A 16,054-nucleotide genomic window follows, 5' to 3' on the forward strand; every position below is an offset into this window, starting at 1 on the left:
ACAGCTCCTGTATTCCAGCTCCATTAGTGATATGAAAGAAGGACAAAGTCTGCAATGGAAATATGCAAGAAGTTCAATTTAGGTGAGGTGAGTCTTTGTATCTGCTTTAGCGACTGAGGTTTAGCATATATTTTACTTTTTACCCTTAAGGCCAAGTAATTGGCAAGTGAGAAACCGTTAATGTAAAATATTGGTAATAAATTATAATAAAATAGCTATAGGACTGTCAGCAATGTTAAATCTTGGCCTAATTGGATAAAGTGCTTTTTTAACAGTGTGTGTTTTTAAGTATAAATACAAATGATTATGATTCCTTAAGAAACAGATTTACCAAGTTCTCTAGTAACACAAGGTTTTACAGTAAAGCTGTAGACGGTGGGCTACAGAAACGCTTTCCTTCTCCTCCTGTTGCTCTGAGTGCACTTATCAAGGCGTGTCAGCTCAGGGAAGAGTGTTGCCAGAGATGAGTTAGAGGTATCAGAGTGCACACGTCCTGGGCCTTCTGTAGGAGAAGTCACAGAAGATGGAGTGCTTGCGTCCTGCCAGCCTCCATTAGCGTTTACGTTACGTGGACTGTACAGTGAGTTTCCTCCAAGGCCATCACTGTAGCCTCCCATCTGATTGATAACATGACGGAGGGTATCCACCAGAATTTGGCGTGGTGGGCGAGTTGGTCTGGTGGTTCTGCACGGCTGCGGCCACTGCGTGTGCAGCTGTCACGGCTGTCTTTGCAGCGTAGAGATTGGCTTCTTCCTGAAACTTGCCGATATTCTTCTTGTACCTGATTCGTTTGTTGCCAGACCAGTTGGATACCTGTGACACTGTGATGCTGCATTTCTTGGCCAGCTCCTCTTTGGCTTCTTCACTGTGGTAGGGGTTGCTGAGGTGTGAGTAAAAGTATTCATTCAAGATTTCTGTGGCCTGTTTACCGAAGTTACGCCTTTTTCGCCTGGCATCAAGGAACCTTGATGTTAAAATCATAACTGCTTCACAAGTGCTTTGTTTGAGCTGCATCTGAATGGAACTGAATTTTCGATGGATGATGCCTACCATTCTTTCCGTGTCTTTTGGGGAAATGGGACGTGTTCTACTCTGCTCTTGGAGGAGGTTCATCACGTGTGTAGTGAGTTCATTACATGCCTTTCTCAGGACCTGAAACCCCTTCTGCCAAAAGCATATTGTCCAGTCTCATTAGGTGGGGATCGGGAGGGTCCTCCTCCTGGGCTCCTCTGATGCTGAGACCTGCTAGTGTTGGAGGGTCTCCTGCAGAGGCAGGGGCGGCTGAGGCTCACCGTGGGGACAAGGACACGGGCAGCAGAAGTTGTGGGAAGTACTCCTTGGCGTGAGCCCCCCTAAAGTCCGCCCAAATTAAGTTTAATTACCGAAAAAGTTGTTTGGAAAATGTGGCTGAGGTTTGCAGCAACAGTGAGCTTCCTAGTGTTGCGCTCCAGAATCACGCAGACTTAAACCTAAGGTTTCAATGTCTACAGGAGTAAAGCTTGTCCCACTATGTTTACTGTGTGACAGAGCAGACCAGAACAAATGGCTCTCTTCGGTCAGACAAATGCGAAATGGAAAGGAGAGGAGAAGTAGCTGAGCCTCAGAATTCCTTCTCTCAAACTTGTCATCAGACCAGTTACTCCCTCCTACCTAGGGAGGAGTTAATGAGAGGTTAGAGGTCAGCCGTGACTGTTACCCTAAGGAAGTTGCATGTGGAGTATGAGAGAGCTTTTTTGCCCTCAGTGGTACTCAGTAGGTATTTGTTAGTGGATTTTTTCACTACCTTACATTGCATCAGCATGCTGTGATTTTTAATACCTAAATGAGTAGTTACAGAGTTATAACTTCAACCAGTCAAATTAGTATATATTATTATATTATCCTTTGCTTTGTAAGAAATTTCCCCAAAACAGCTTAAAAGACAAACATTTATTATTTCACATAGTTTTTGATGGTCAGGAAACTGGGAGCGGTTAGCTGAGTGGTTCCAATTCAGGGTCTCCTGTGGTTGCATTCATCTGAAGGCTGCTTGAGTGTCCTCACAGCATGACAGCTGGCTTTCCCCCGGAGCAAGTGTCTGAGAGAGTGGCAGAAGCCCCAGTGTCTTTTATAATATAGCCTTAGAAGTGACACACCATCGCTCTGTTGTACAGATCCACCCTGATATAATGTGGGAGGGATGTACCCAGGCTGTAAGTACCGGGAGGCAGGGCCCACTGGAGCCCATCTTGTAGGCGGCTACCACAAATATATAGCATTAGTTTGATTTTGTTACCTCACGTTGCTTCATATGAGAGCAAGTAATTCAGTAATGTTTAATATCCCATTAAAATTGTTAAAGTATTAAGGTAGTTCTGTGAAATAACTGTATTTTTGTATATATTACTGTATAATTTCCTAGCTGGAGAATAAATTGAGAGGATGATTTTCCGCTGCTGGTTGGTCCCTCCCTCTCGTCTAGCTCTGCGTCTAAATCTAAAGTTTACGTAGTATGATTATGGTCTTCCAGATAGTCTGTGAAAGTTCAAGTGACCTACAGGCTGACTTATTATAAGGTAATAATAGCTACAGTTTTGATTTTTATATGAATTAATAATTCTGATCTTAGGGAAGGTGCTTCTTAAAGTCTGATTCCCAGCTTCTGATTTATTCAAGGGAGGGTTTTTTGCAGTCATAATCAGGGAGAGGTGGACTGGACAGCTAGTGAAGGGCATTTACCTCCCTGAGGTGGTCCATGGGCCCAGAGGAGTCGCCGTCACTCTAAGCAAACACCGGTGGTTTGATTCAGATTCCAGTGCAAAGGCATTAAAAATCATTAACCAAAAATCATTAACCATTTTATTTTACTCATTTATTTCATCATATGAGATGAACTCACTTATTTCGTCCTAATTTAGATCTCATATAACATGCTAAATAATTTCAGGTTTTGTAAGATAAAAAAATAGCAATGCAAGTTAGAGGGAACTGGAAATGTTCATTGAATTAAAGAGTATAAAATTCATTTGTATAAAACATTCTCTTTTTAATGTTTTCCAACACTGTGGAAAAGACAGTAATTTGAAGATTATGGCAGAAAATGTTTTAAGATAAATTGACAACACCTAAATGTTCCTTGGAACTCTAGCTGTAAAAATTGTTGGGTCGATTTGCATTTTAAGTTGCTTAAAGAATGTTCATTAAGTTGTTTAAAGAATTTATATATGAATGACCAGTTATAGAAGCCCAAATATGAGTATAATCAAATTTTTCATCTGTATTTAAGCTATTTACTACATAGACAGAAGGGCATACAGAACATAACAGCAGCAGCCCAGTGAACTCATCTGGCTGTTATAATTTCCAGTCATGTAGGCATATTTGACAGCAGCTTTCACCCTCAAGTATTAGGAGGCACTATTTTGCTAATCAGGAAAGAAATTCCAGATAATTCATTTTACTTTCTAAATGTAATTTGTTGTGGTTAATCAATGAAATGTTGTATGGTTTGGGTACTGATTAGCTTTAAGATGAAATCTCCCTTGAATTCTTATAGTAAATGAAAGATGGTAGTATATTTGTTCTGAATACAGAGTGTATGAGCCCTGAAAGTTGCTCAGTTGAGTCTTCAGAACTAATAGGTGGCAGTTAAATTTTTTAAAAAATCTTGGGGTAAATTGAGAATTTTCTGAAACTGAAGGGCTTTGCAGAGAGATATCAGAAAATTGGGAAATGTTAATTTTAGGATATTGTGCCAGGAATAATAAATGTATTTACTACCCTCAAAAACTTCCCTTACAGGATAGAAGAACAAGTTAAATGTCATAACAAAGAACCAATCCAATCCATTTTATAAAACAGGTCTTTTTAAAAAGTCATTGAGAGAGAGCAAAGAAACCTGATAACCAAATGCAATGCATGGACTTGGATTAAATCCTGGTTTGAAAAAAAGAAAAACAAAACTGCTGTAAAACACATTGGGAGAATTTGAGTATGCCTAGCTATAGAATATATTTGGGAATATAGTTTTTATTTTCCTGGGTGTGTTAATGGTTATCACGGTTATGCAGGAGAAAGGCCTTTTTTAAAGAAGGTATATCTGAAGTATATGTAGAGGTGAAGTTATCTTCAATATTCAGAAATGTGTGTGTGTATATATGTGTATATGTATATACAGGAAAAACTAATATGATAGTGTTAAAATTTGAATCTCTGGGGTGGATATAAGGGGTGTTGTCATACTGTAAACTTTTCTGTATGTGTGCATATGTAAAACAAGAAGTTGGAAGAAAAAATATCCCCTCCAGATGTTATTGTTTCTTTACTCAGCTTTACAAAGGCCTCGAGAGAGTGGATCACTGTTTATAGCTACTATCTCTACCTTCCTCTACTATTAACTCTTTTGAGTGCAGGCGAGTCAGATTTTCATTCCTATGTCCCCAAAGCTGTTCATTTCCACATCAGTGTTGGCATCCATGTTGCCAGATTTGGTGGTCATTTCTTAGTCCTCATTTTCCTTTTGACATCTGAGCAGCATTTGACACAGTTGATCATTCTCTTCTCTCCTCCTCCTACCTCAAGTTGTCTTCTTCATCTTCTTAGTATCTTTTACTGGCTCCTCCTCTTTAAACATCGGAATGCCTCAGAGCTCAGAGCTCTTCTCAGTTTGCATTTGCTCTCTAAATAATATTAACCTGTTCTGTAGCTTTAAATACTATACAGATGCTAAGAGTCCCAAGTTTTCTCTAGCCCCAACCTTGCCCCTGAACTTCAGACTCATATCCATTTGCCTACCTGATGTATTTATTCACTTGGCGCCAAGTAGATAGATATTTCAAATTTAGTATGTCCAAAACCGAATGCTTGAATTCCATCAGTTACTTCTCACTCCCAAATAAAAACAAAGCACTTGTTCCCTACCTGCTACTCCCACATCCTTTCTCATCTCAGTATGAAGCACTTCATTCTTCTAATTGCTCAGATGAGAAACCTTGGTGTCATCTTTGATAGGAATCCTTTTCCCTTGTACTATACATTTAACCCCTCAGCAAATACAGTCAGCTCTACTTTTAAAATATTTAAAAATATATCCAGAATCTAAGCACTTCTCCACCTCTCCCCATTACTGTCTTAATCCTTGCCACCATTGTATGACACATTATAACAGAGTTTCTCAACCTCAGCGCTATTGACATTTGGGACCATAATTCTTTTGGCGGGGAGTGGGCTGTCCTGTGCATTGTAGGATGCTTAGCAGTATCCCTAGCATCTGCTGTACTCTGTGGCTTTAAAAATGATTTATAATTTCTGCTAATTCTGTAGGTGACTGTCAAGTTCTGTTGGTCTCACCTGGGTCCACTCATGCAGCTGCTGTGAGTTGGCAGCTGGCCTGGGGCTGAAGGGTCTGAGGCCAGGATGCTGCATGTCAGCTGGGCCTGCCTCTCTGTCTCCAAGCCATCTCTCCTCATTCATAGTCTCCCTTGGACTTTTTAACAGGGCAGCAGGAGTGTTCCAAGAGGGCAAGAGCAAAAGGCGACAAGGTTTTTAGGCCTAGTCTCAGAAGCTGCACATCACTACTACTGCCTTCCACCACACTATTGTGTATGCACATTACTCATTTAAACTTCATAATAGTGCTATAAAAAGTAGGGTACCATTATTACCTTCATTTCTTAAAATGAGGAAACTGGAGCTCAGTACTAGTAGTTTGACCGCAGGTACCCAACAGGCAAGCCACAGAACCAGACATGGGTTTTAATCTCTCCTTACCTATCAGCAAACTCTGTGATATTAATTTATCTGAGCCCGTTTCCTCATCTGTAAATGGGGTTAATACTACTATATAGAATTATTTTTAAGATTGAATTATTTGCTTTCTAAAGTACATAGCAGAGTACATGATGCAGAGCAGGTACTCAAAAATGTTAATTCATCACCTTCCTCTTACTCTTCTCAGGTTTCTTTATTGAGGAAATGTTTTTATACATGATATTTGTCTTTATCTTAAAAAAAACTTGAATGACCTATACTAGAATTATTATTAAAGAAGACTGTCTTTAACATTCCAATAGCAGAGCAATAATAAAGAAAATTCCATTATGATGGAATTAGTTATTTTAAGACTGTGATCTTAGTTGTTCTACCCTAAGGTGTTAGTGGCTAATGATCACTTAATATATTACATTTTCAGAGGAAACAAAATGCCAGTGAAGGAATAGAATAGAAGAATTTTAGGTTTTATGGCAAGCCAGTGAGGAAGCAGTGATTAGGAAAGGGAACTTTCGTGCTCCTTGTGGCCCACCTACTACCGTGAGCCAGTCCTGGCACATTATCAAGTAAATCACCACGCTTTGTGTGCAATTTATAGGTTTGGGTTTCTATAGGAAAAAGAGATGCTTTTTAATAAATTGAGGTCATCATACTATATTACTTCATTTGCTTATGTGACATGTAGATAAATAGAGATGCAGTCATTGTACTATAAATGCAAACTACAGTGCTGACAAATTAAAGTTTGGGCCTGTTATGGGCTGAATTGTGCCCTCCCCCCCCCCCCCCGCCAAAATTCATACGTTGAAGCTTTAACCTTCAGTACCTGAGAATATGACTGTATGTGGAGATAAGTTCTTTAAAGGCGTGATTAAGTTAAAATGAAATCTTTAGGGTGGGTCCTAGCCCATTATGACTGGTGTTCTTACAAGAGGAGGAGATCAGGACACAGATGTACCATGTACAGAGGGAAGACCACATGAGGACCCAGTGAGAAAACAACCATCTGTAAACCAAGGAGAAAAGCCTCAGAAGAAACCAACCTGGTAACACCTTAGTCTTGGACTTCCAGCTTCAGACTGTGAGGAAATAAATCACTGATGTGTAAACCACTCAGTCTTTGGTATTCTGTTATGGCAGCCCAAGCAAGCTAATACAGGGCCCATTTTCCACCCTTATAGATGCTGTTTAATATTTGTTGTTTTTTCAAAACCGAAAATTTTTGTTATAGGAGAACAAATCAGGAATGGGTTATAGGAATCTTTTCTTAATAAGTAATCAATTAAGTTATATGATGTGGTATTTGAAATAAATCAGGTTAGAAGTATCTTCCTTTATTTTACCACTGTGGCCATAGTAGCCCCTTTTCCTTCCACTTCTCAATCCTTTTCACCTGACCCTACATCACCCTGAGCCATTCCAACACTCATGCATACCAGAAAGCTGGCTTCTTTCACCTTGCATTTTCAGGTATATTCTCTAAACAAGCTTTAGTTATTTTTCCTAAGCAACAGGAAAATCATCCATCTTGTTTTTCTATCTTCACTTTGTAAAACACAAGGAGAGAGGGCCTTAACATTTATGGAGCACCTATTTTATGCTAGGTACTTCGTTATTCACTTTACAGAAACCAGCTCCTTTAGTGAGAAAACAGCAGTGGCCCAATTTAGAAAAAGAGAAGGAAAAGCAACAGTAATAGCCTGTGGCATCACCTTGAAACTTTAAGTCTCTGGCCTTTGTCTTGCTTTCTATATACTTAGCCCTGCTATCAGATCCACGGTACCTGGTGATTATGAAAAGTACCTTAACTGTTTAAACCTCTAGATGTTAATCATTTTGTGAGATGTGAAAGCAGCATATCCTTGGGGTATTCTTGGGGAATGTCCCTGGAAATAGCATGGGGGTACTAGTGCTTCTGAGAGTGTGTAGTTGACAGTCACAAGTAATTTGCATGTGCATGCCTCCTTAATGGAGAGTAACTGAAGGAGAAATGGGGAAAGCTGCTAGCTCTGGACTATTACAGTGTAATAGTTATAATAGTCAAGAAGGGACAGCTAGCTCTAAGAACTTTGGAAGCATGCCTTGTCTAGTGTAAAATATCTTCCATCTAGTTGTGAAAAGAATGTGAAATAGTTTCCCTGGGCTTGGAACTATGAGGAAAAGGAACCCAAGGAAAAAGAGGCTTGTTAGCCCTGCACATCGTGGGTGAGCAGACTTTCCCCGTGGGTCAAATGTGGACTGAGGCCTGCCTGTTTTTGTATGTCCCTTGAACTAAGTGATTTTTACATTTTTAAAGAGTTTTTAAAAAATAAGTATGTGACAGAGATCTTATATGTCCTACAAAGCCTAAAATATTTACTATCTGACTCTGTAGAAGTTTGCCATCCCTTGCATATAGTTACAGAGGATCTTTTCTGTTTTCTGTTGAAAGACTGGTGGTATACTGTAAACAGTTGAATATGAGAAATCTTCCTGAACATTTGTAGTATTTCATAGAATTACTCAATTTTAGACCTTCTGGAATGTTAAGAGATCGTCTCTTCTGTATTAGTTTGCTAGGGGTGCTGTAACAAAGTACCAAAAACCAGATGGCTTAAACAACGGAAATTGATTGTGTCACAGTTCTGGTGGCTAGAAGTCCAAGATCAAGGTGTCACATGGTTGGGTCACTGTGAGGACTGTCAGGAAGAATCTGTTCCATGCTTTTTCCTGGCTTTTGGTTGTTCACCTGCAGACTTTGGTGTTCCTTGGCTTATAGACGTTATCACCCCAAATTCTGTTTTCATGTTCACATGGCATTTTCCCTGTGTGCATTTCTGTCTCTGTGTCCAAATTTCCCCCTTTCATATGGACACAGTCACACCCTAAATGACTTCATCTTAATTTATCAACTGCTGAGATTCAATTTCCAAATAAGGTTTTATTCACAGGTACTGTGAATCTTTTTAGAGGACACAATTCAACCCAAGCCTTTGTTTTACAAATAACACAGAGGCCAAGAAAGTATAAAGAAGTCATTCACGCCCTACAGCTATGTAGGAGCGGAACTGATATAAAAATGAAGGTCCTCTGACTGGTCCAGTAGTTGTTCACCTACATGCTTTATGCCATAATACACAATTGATTATAGAGTAATGAGGTTCATATCAAGTACAGTACTTGTTTATGCTGGCTGCATTATTCCAGTCATCTTTTATGTGCCTTCCACTAATCACAGAAGAACAATAAATTATAAGTGGATCAGAATTACTCCCTCATTTCCATTAGAAAAACAAGCACATCATGCATTATTTTGGGTTGAAACCGTCTTAGTACATTTAGCTGAGAAAGAATTTGCTGAAGGTCTGTTGTCGCTAGAGAGAATTTAAGCATACGTGTTGAGTATACACTAGGTAGTGGTTGTTGGAACATTGTGGGGATGTGCATTGGTCTGGATCTGTGTTGCCTAAAGTTTTCATTCCTGCTTCTTCAAAAGAAGGGATGAGGTTTTCTAAAATCCCTTGTAATTCAAGGATTCTGTAATTCTGTGAATGTGATAAGACTCTCTTGCGTTTGAGTTACTTACTGGTTAGGGGCAATTCTACACTTCACTTCATATGAAAGAGTGTACGGCACACCTCTGTACGGACTGAGACTTACGTGCCCACCTGAAGTAGTACATACGAGTGTAAGTCGTGGGGCCCCAGTATCTGATTATAAAAAACTGTGAAGCTCTCTTTGGATACATTCTAGTGTATGCGTGGTTAAAAGAGGGAGGAACGTTGCCAGGCTGTTGTATTCTCTGTTACAATTACTGGCTTACTTTCTGAGTGAAGAACTAAATTTAAAAGGTTATACCCCAGAGATGACCTAATATTTTTTTTTTATCACTGGCAGCCCAAGGAATGGAGTTATTTGCACCTTCTTGGTACTCCTTGGTATTTTCTATCTTTTGTGGTAGTCAGCTTCCAAGATGGCCCCTGGTGATTCCTGCCCCTTGTTATTCATGCCCTTGTGAAGTCCCGTCCTGTACTAAGTAGGATTGACCTGTGTAACCAGTAGGATATTGTGGAAATGACAGCGTGTGACTTCTGAGGCTAGGTCATAAAAGACGTTGTGGCTTCCATCGTGCTCTCTTGAATCACTCGCTGTCAGGGAGGCCAGCTGCCATGTCATGCGTGCACTAGAGCAGCCCTGTGGAGAAGCCCACGTGATGCGGAACTCAGGCCTCCTCCCGACAGCCGGCACGCACTTGCCTGGCATGTGAGTGAGCCACCTGGGCAGTTGATCTTGCAGCCCTAGTCACGCCCTAGAAGGACTGGAGGCTCAGCCCACCTCCTGTCTGCAGCTGAGCCAGCTATAAGCCCTCCTGGATTCTTGGCCACAGAGACTTTGTGAAATAATAAATGTTTATAGTTTTAGGCTACCAAGTTTGGGGGAAATATGTTATGCAACAATAGAAATACCACCTTTGTTGATTCTGCCCCTTTTTTCAGATCATAGTTTATATCTTTATCTCCCGCTAGATTTTTATCTACTGAAGGGCAGAGTTTGGGTCTTAAGCTCACTTTTGTAGGCCTTGCAGAGGTTATTACAGTGCACTGAAAATATTTTTTATTGTATATGATTAACTTATATAAAGCCTAGAACAACTGGGTTGCAGCTATTGCTTCTGTTTGGAAAGGTTGTAAATTACCTCTGCTATTTTATTTGAAAGTAAATGCAGAAGGAGTTAGAGTGTTTGAACAATGTAAATAAAACACAAACAATTATTTATATGAGAATTAACATTTTAACAAGTGTCTAAACAATTTGGGGAAAAGACTCACAGCAGAACCAGGAAGAACAGTTGGAGTTGGCCACCCTTAAAGAATTTACTGAGAAAAAAGAATGTCCTTTTTTGATTACCTGTTTTTATTCATTTGAAAGTAATTTCAGAACTTGTAAGTTGGTAAGTTGAAAAAAACAAGAAGAATACCTATATACCTTTTACCTAGATTTGTCTATTAAGGTTTTTTGTCTCATTTGCTTTATCATTTATACTCCTGTGTGCTCGCTCTCTCTCAGAGCATGTGTTTGTAGATACATACATGCATGTATCTACACACACTGTATCTTTTCTAAATCATTCAAGGGTAGCTTACCTACATCATAGCCCTATATTCCTAAATTCTTAAGTGTGTAATTCCTGAGAAGTACAGTTAACAAACTTCAGTAAGTTTAACATTGATACTTTACTGTTGGTATTCCACTTTTGTCAATTGATTCAGTAATGTCCTTTATGCCATTTTGCCCCTTCCCAGTACAGGATTGAGTATGGGGTTATGCATTTAGTTGTGTACCTTTAGTCTCTTTAAACCTGTAACATTTCCATAGACTTTGTCTTTTATGGCATTGACATTCTGGAAGAACATTCTGTTCTTCCTCCCCTTTTTTAGAAGAATGCTCCTCATTTTGGGTGTGTCTGGTGTTTCCTTGTGAATTAGATTCAGTATCCTTTTAAATTTTCTAAAGTGAGAAAACAGTATTCCATTCAAAGGATCAGTTTAAAGCAACATTTAAGTCAAACTTAGTTCAAAGGAATTATTAGAAGCTGAAATGGAAAACCAAAACATGTTGTAGAATCTTAGAAAATGTTTAGAATAAGAGAGTTTTCTATCTTTCATGTTCCTGTAAACAGTATTGATTGACTCAACAACTGGATTTTTAAAAGTCAATCAGTGTCTTGGCATTGGGGTGACCTTAGGTGGTTTCATCTAGCTTCATCATGAACTTGCCTCCCCAGAAAGCCAGTGGTATCTTTCTGTGGAAACAAAGGATTTTCTTCCAACTATTGCTAAATTTATTTAACAAACATTATTAAATTCTTATTATCTGCCAGACACTGGAGTGGATCCTGGGAATACAAAGAAGAATATAACAGACTTTGTGTGCCCTGCTGTCTATTAAAAGACAATCACAGAGGCCGACATGCCACAGAGGTCAGGAGGAGCCTCTGCCTGGGAATGGTTGTAAGCACACTGGAGTGGGAAAGCCTAAATGCTCTTTTCTGCCCAAAAGGAAACTCCTGTTGTTCTGTAAGAGTCGCATCCACCTGCTAGAAAAACTTATCTTGCTGTTGTTTGGCATTTTTACCTATTGTGATGTATTAAAAATGACTAGATCAAGTTCAATAATTTAGTGCAGGTAATCCCTTTAAGAGACTGGGGGATAAGAGTTTATTTCTTTTAATGCTTAAAATCTTGAATTGTTGCAGTTGTTTTGTACTATATAAAATGCCTAGGAATTCATTTTTTTAAAAAATAATAGCACTAAAGTTTTAATTGTATATCTATTTTTGTATGCATCATTCCCAACAGTATCACAGGTAAAGGCTTAAAACTTTTATTTTAAGGTGAAAATGTTCTTAAAAGCTGAAGATAAAACAACTTTGAATCTTCTGATGTTGTGGTCATAGTTATGGCTTTGTTCCTGACTCTTTCCATGTGGCAGTGTCCTAGGCAGTTCATTTCATCTGAAGACTAGTGTATTCTCAGCCACTCAACTTTGTGATTCTGGTGTAGGGAAATGTCATTATACATGGCTGCCTAAAATACTGTAATATAAACTTGGAAATAAAATGCTAATATGCTGAAACTGGGATAATTTCTCTTTTTTTTTCTTTTTTGTTTATTTATTTATGGCTGTGTTGGGCCTTCGTTTCTGTGGGAGGGCTTTCTCCAGTTGTGGCAAGCGGGGGCCACTCTTCATCGCGGTGCGCAGGCCTCTCACTATCGCGGCCTCTCTTGTTGCGGAGCACAGGCTCCAGACACGCAGGCTCAGCAATTGTGGCTCATGGGCCCAGTTGCTCCGCGGCATGTGGGGTCCTCCCAGACCAGGGCTCGAACCCGTGTCCCCTGCATTGGCAGGCAGATTCTCAACCACTGCGCCACCAGGGAAGCCCGGAAACTGGGATAATTTCTAATAAGAGTACCACTAAAGATCATTTCTTTTTTTCCCAAATATAACATAGGGGAATGGATATGGTTGTACTATTGTCTTCTACAATAAAGAACAATGTTCTTTAACTAAAATTATATTACATGAATGATTGATATTTTCATGTAATTCTCAATATAGAAATAAAGAAAATGTAATATCTATTCTAAATTCTGGATTATATTTTGTTAATACAGTAACCAAATACCAGGCTAAAGCAAAGGAACTATGATTTTATATTGTTAGAAATGAGATTTTAAAAGGCACCTAGAGAACAGAAAGGAATTCAAGAAGATCCGAAAATCTAATATAAGATTGGGAAAGATTTTTTTTTCAAGTCACTGTATATATGTCCTTGCTCCTATGTTGGTAAATACTGACCAAAGAGAAATATTTTATTGATAAGTATGTATTTTAATCAAAATAATTCTCTGATATGACATTCAAATAAGCTAATTTTGACAATTTGTCTTCTCTTAAAATTGAGAGGAAAAGAGCACAGATGCTTTTCACCTGTGCAGCTTAAATGCAGTTAACTTTAGTGTATAAATATTGATCTTTCAAACGACCTTAGTTGTTCGGCTGCCTACAGTAGGACAGTATTGTGAAACATAAGGTAAGCTCTGAATCTGATGATAAATGGAATGTAGATTACGTAGAGGTTATTTCTTATTTATACTGTTAATAATGATTTAGAATTGACTAGGTTGTCTTAAATTTTAAAATCCCTGTTGCTTTGCACAGAGCTTAGCAGAATACAAAATCTTATAAATTTCATAGCACAACATAGTATATAAAATTGCCTTTTTAAAATCAAAACTGGTTGAATATCGGAAATTTTATATTATTCAACCTTAAAATGGGTTTCTTTGTAATATGGCTTCTGCCTCAGTCCACCTTGCATTTCATCTTCTAACAACACTTAACAGTCTGTCATATCCTTGCTCACATCTTTCACAGTTAGAGTTGCACTGTGTGGTCTGATAGCCAGTACTTGCATGTAGCCATTTATATTTAACTTTAAAGTCACTAAAATGAAATTAAAAATCTAGTTCTTGCTGCAGTGGCCACATATAAAGTACTCAGTAGCCACATGTGACAAGTAGTTACCTTACTGGACAGTGCACATATCAGATGTTTCCATCATTGCAAACTTGGTATTAATGTAAGCATTTTTGAGGCTATCCAGTTGCTAAAACACTTTCCAATGTAATGCCTCTGGTTGATCAAAATAGTAAATATTTTATTTAAATAATTGGAAAATACCTGCAAAATAACAACATTTGATTAATTACATTTCAAAGCATATGTGTTTTGCTGAGAAAATGAGATGATCTAAGTAGAATGTTTTGTAGCTAGTCAATAAACAAAATTTTATTAAGCACTGCTATGTTCCAGGCACTGTCCTAGGTACCAGTGATACAGGAGTGAAATGGTGTCTGCCCTCAAGGAATGCTTACATTTTAGGAGGTGGGGGAAGACAACAAGCACATACTACTTAGTATAGTAGTAAGTGCTAAGTACCTAGTATAGTGCTACTTAGTACTTAGCATAGTGTTAGCAAGTACTGTGAGGAAAATGTACTAGAGTGTGACTGCGATAACTACTTTTGCTGGGTGGTCAAGAAAAGCCTCTTTGAGGTAACCTTGAATTAAGACTGAATAAAGGGGGATGTCCCTGGTGGTCCAGTGGGTAGGACTCTGTGCTCCCAATGCAGGGGGCCCAGGTTCAATCCCTGGTCAGGGAACTAGATCCCGCATGCATGCTGCAACTAAGAGTTCGAATGCCGCAACTAAGAAGTGTGCGTGCTGCAACTAAAAAAAAGATCCCGCATGCTGCAACTAAGACCCGGCGCAGCCAAAATAAATGAATAAGAAATATTTTTTTAAAAAAGACTGAATAATGGGTGCAGGAGGTTATAGTCAGAGAAAAGAGCAAGTGTCAACATCTTGAGGCAAGATTATATTTGGCTAGCAGCGGGAAGGTAAGGCTAGTGTGACTGGAATCTGGAGTCATCTAGGAATAGAATGGTAGGAAATGTTCAGAGAGTTATTTGGGATTATTAGTTTTATTGACTAGGAGGGTAAGGAACTTGGATTTGGGTTTTTTCCTTAATAGGAATCCATTGAAAGCTTTTAATCAGGGAAGGAACATGATTAGATTTGTGCTTAGGAAGATCAATCTGAATGCTGTGAGGAACATGAGGCGTCTGCAGTCCAAGTGAGACATTGCGACAATTCAGACTATGTTTTAACAGTGGAGATGGTGGGGAATGGGTAGATTCAGGGTGGATTGGACATGGGGTGTAAGGAAAAGAGAATCATCATATTCGGCAGGAACATTTGTAAGTACCTATCCTGATATGGTGCCGTGTTAGATAACAGATATACAGATTGATTTAAGCAGTTACTTCCCTTCCTTCTTGGATAGTAATTCTCCATCACTTCTTCCCATTTTGGTTTGTGTGTTTTTTTCACCACCTAAATGGTACCATAAAATTAATTTTCTTTCTACTTAAAAAATAATGTATTTTTCAAACAATTTTTTTGAAACATACTGCATCAAACTCCATAATTCTAAACTACCCTACTTCTCTTACTCATGTCTTGTTTTACTCTACCTTCTTGCTGTTGGCTCCAGCTTTGATTCCGATTTGTTCTGGCATGATATGGTAATTCTGTTGAAAATCATAAAACGCTCCCTTCAGAAAGTCCTGAGACACTTTTTTTCCCATCTCCCCTACCTTCCCAGAAGGTCCTGGGGCTTATTGAAAAAAGCAGTCTTTGCCAGGGAGAATCACCTATAGAAACATGGTTAACAGGTTAAATACATAACTGAGCACTTGTTCACTTGTTGAAATGAACTCAGAACTTCTTCCTGCAGAAAATTCTTACTTTGCCTACTGGTGTCTCCCTCCTCGTTGAGTTAAGGTGGCCTTATATCAAAGCAGAAGTCCTGATTAGGAACCTCAATTTCCATTATAGATTATTAACCTTATCACCTGCTTGTCTGGTTTCTAATACATGTAGTTATGCTCTTAATCAGCGACATAGAGTACTTGTACTCTCTAAGCATCAGCAAACTATCTGTAAAGGATCTGTTATGGACTGAATGTTTGTATCCCCCAAATCCATATGTTGAAACCCTACCCGCACATGATGTAATTAGGAGGTAGGGCCTTTGGAAAGTAATTAGGATTAGATGAGGTTATGAGGGTCGAGCTCTCATGAATGGGATTAGTGTCCTTGTAAGGGTCAAAGAGAGCTTGCTCCCTCTCTCTGCTCTCCACCGCGTGAGGATACAGCAAGAAGTCAGCAGTCTGCAGCAGGGAAGAGGGCTCTCACCAGAG

The 16,054-nt window shown here is 39.0% G+C and overlaps 1 non-coding gene and 1 pseudogene across 1 annotated transcript; one reads left to right on the top strand and one right to left on the bottom strand.

Annotated features, from left to right (window-relative positions):
* Window positions 1–380: 380 nt before the first annotated feature.
* Window positions 381–16,054, bottom strand: part of LOC130705602 (pre-B-cell leukemia transcription factor 3-like) — a 33,217-nt pseudogene continuing 17,543 nt past the window's right edge.
* Window positions 14,380–14,452, top strand: TRNAG-CCC (transfer RNA glycine (anticodon CCC)). Its single transcript has one exon. It is a non-coding gene; the product is annotated as a tRNA-Gly (tRNA).

Source organism: Balaenoptera acutorostrata, chromosome 18 (assembly GCF_949987535.1).
Source record: "Balaenoptera acutorostrata chromosome 18, mBalAcu1.1, whole genome shotgun sequence".
Lineage (NCBI taxonomy): Eukaryota > Metazoa > Chordata > Mammalia > Artiodactyla > Balaenopteridae > Balaenoptera > Balaenoptera acutorostrata.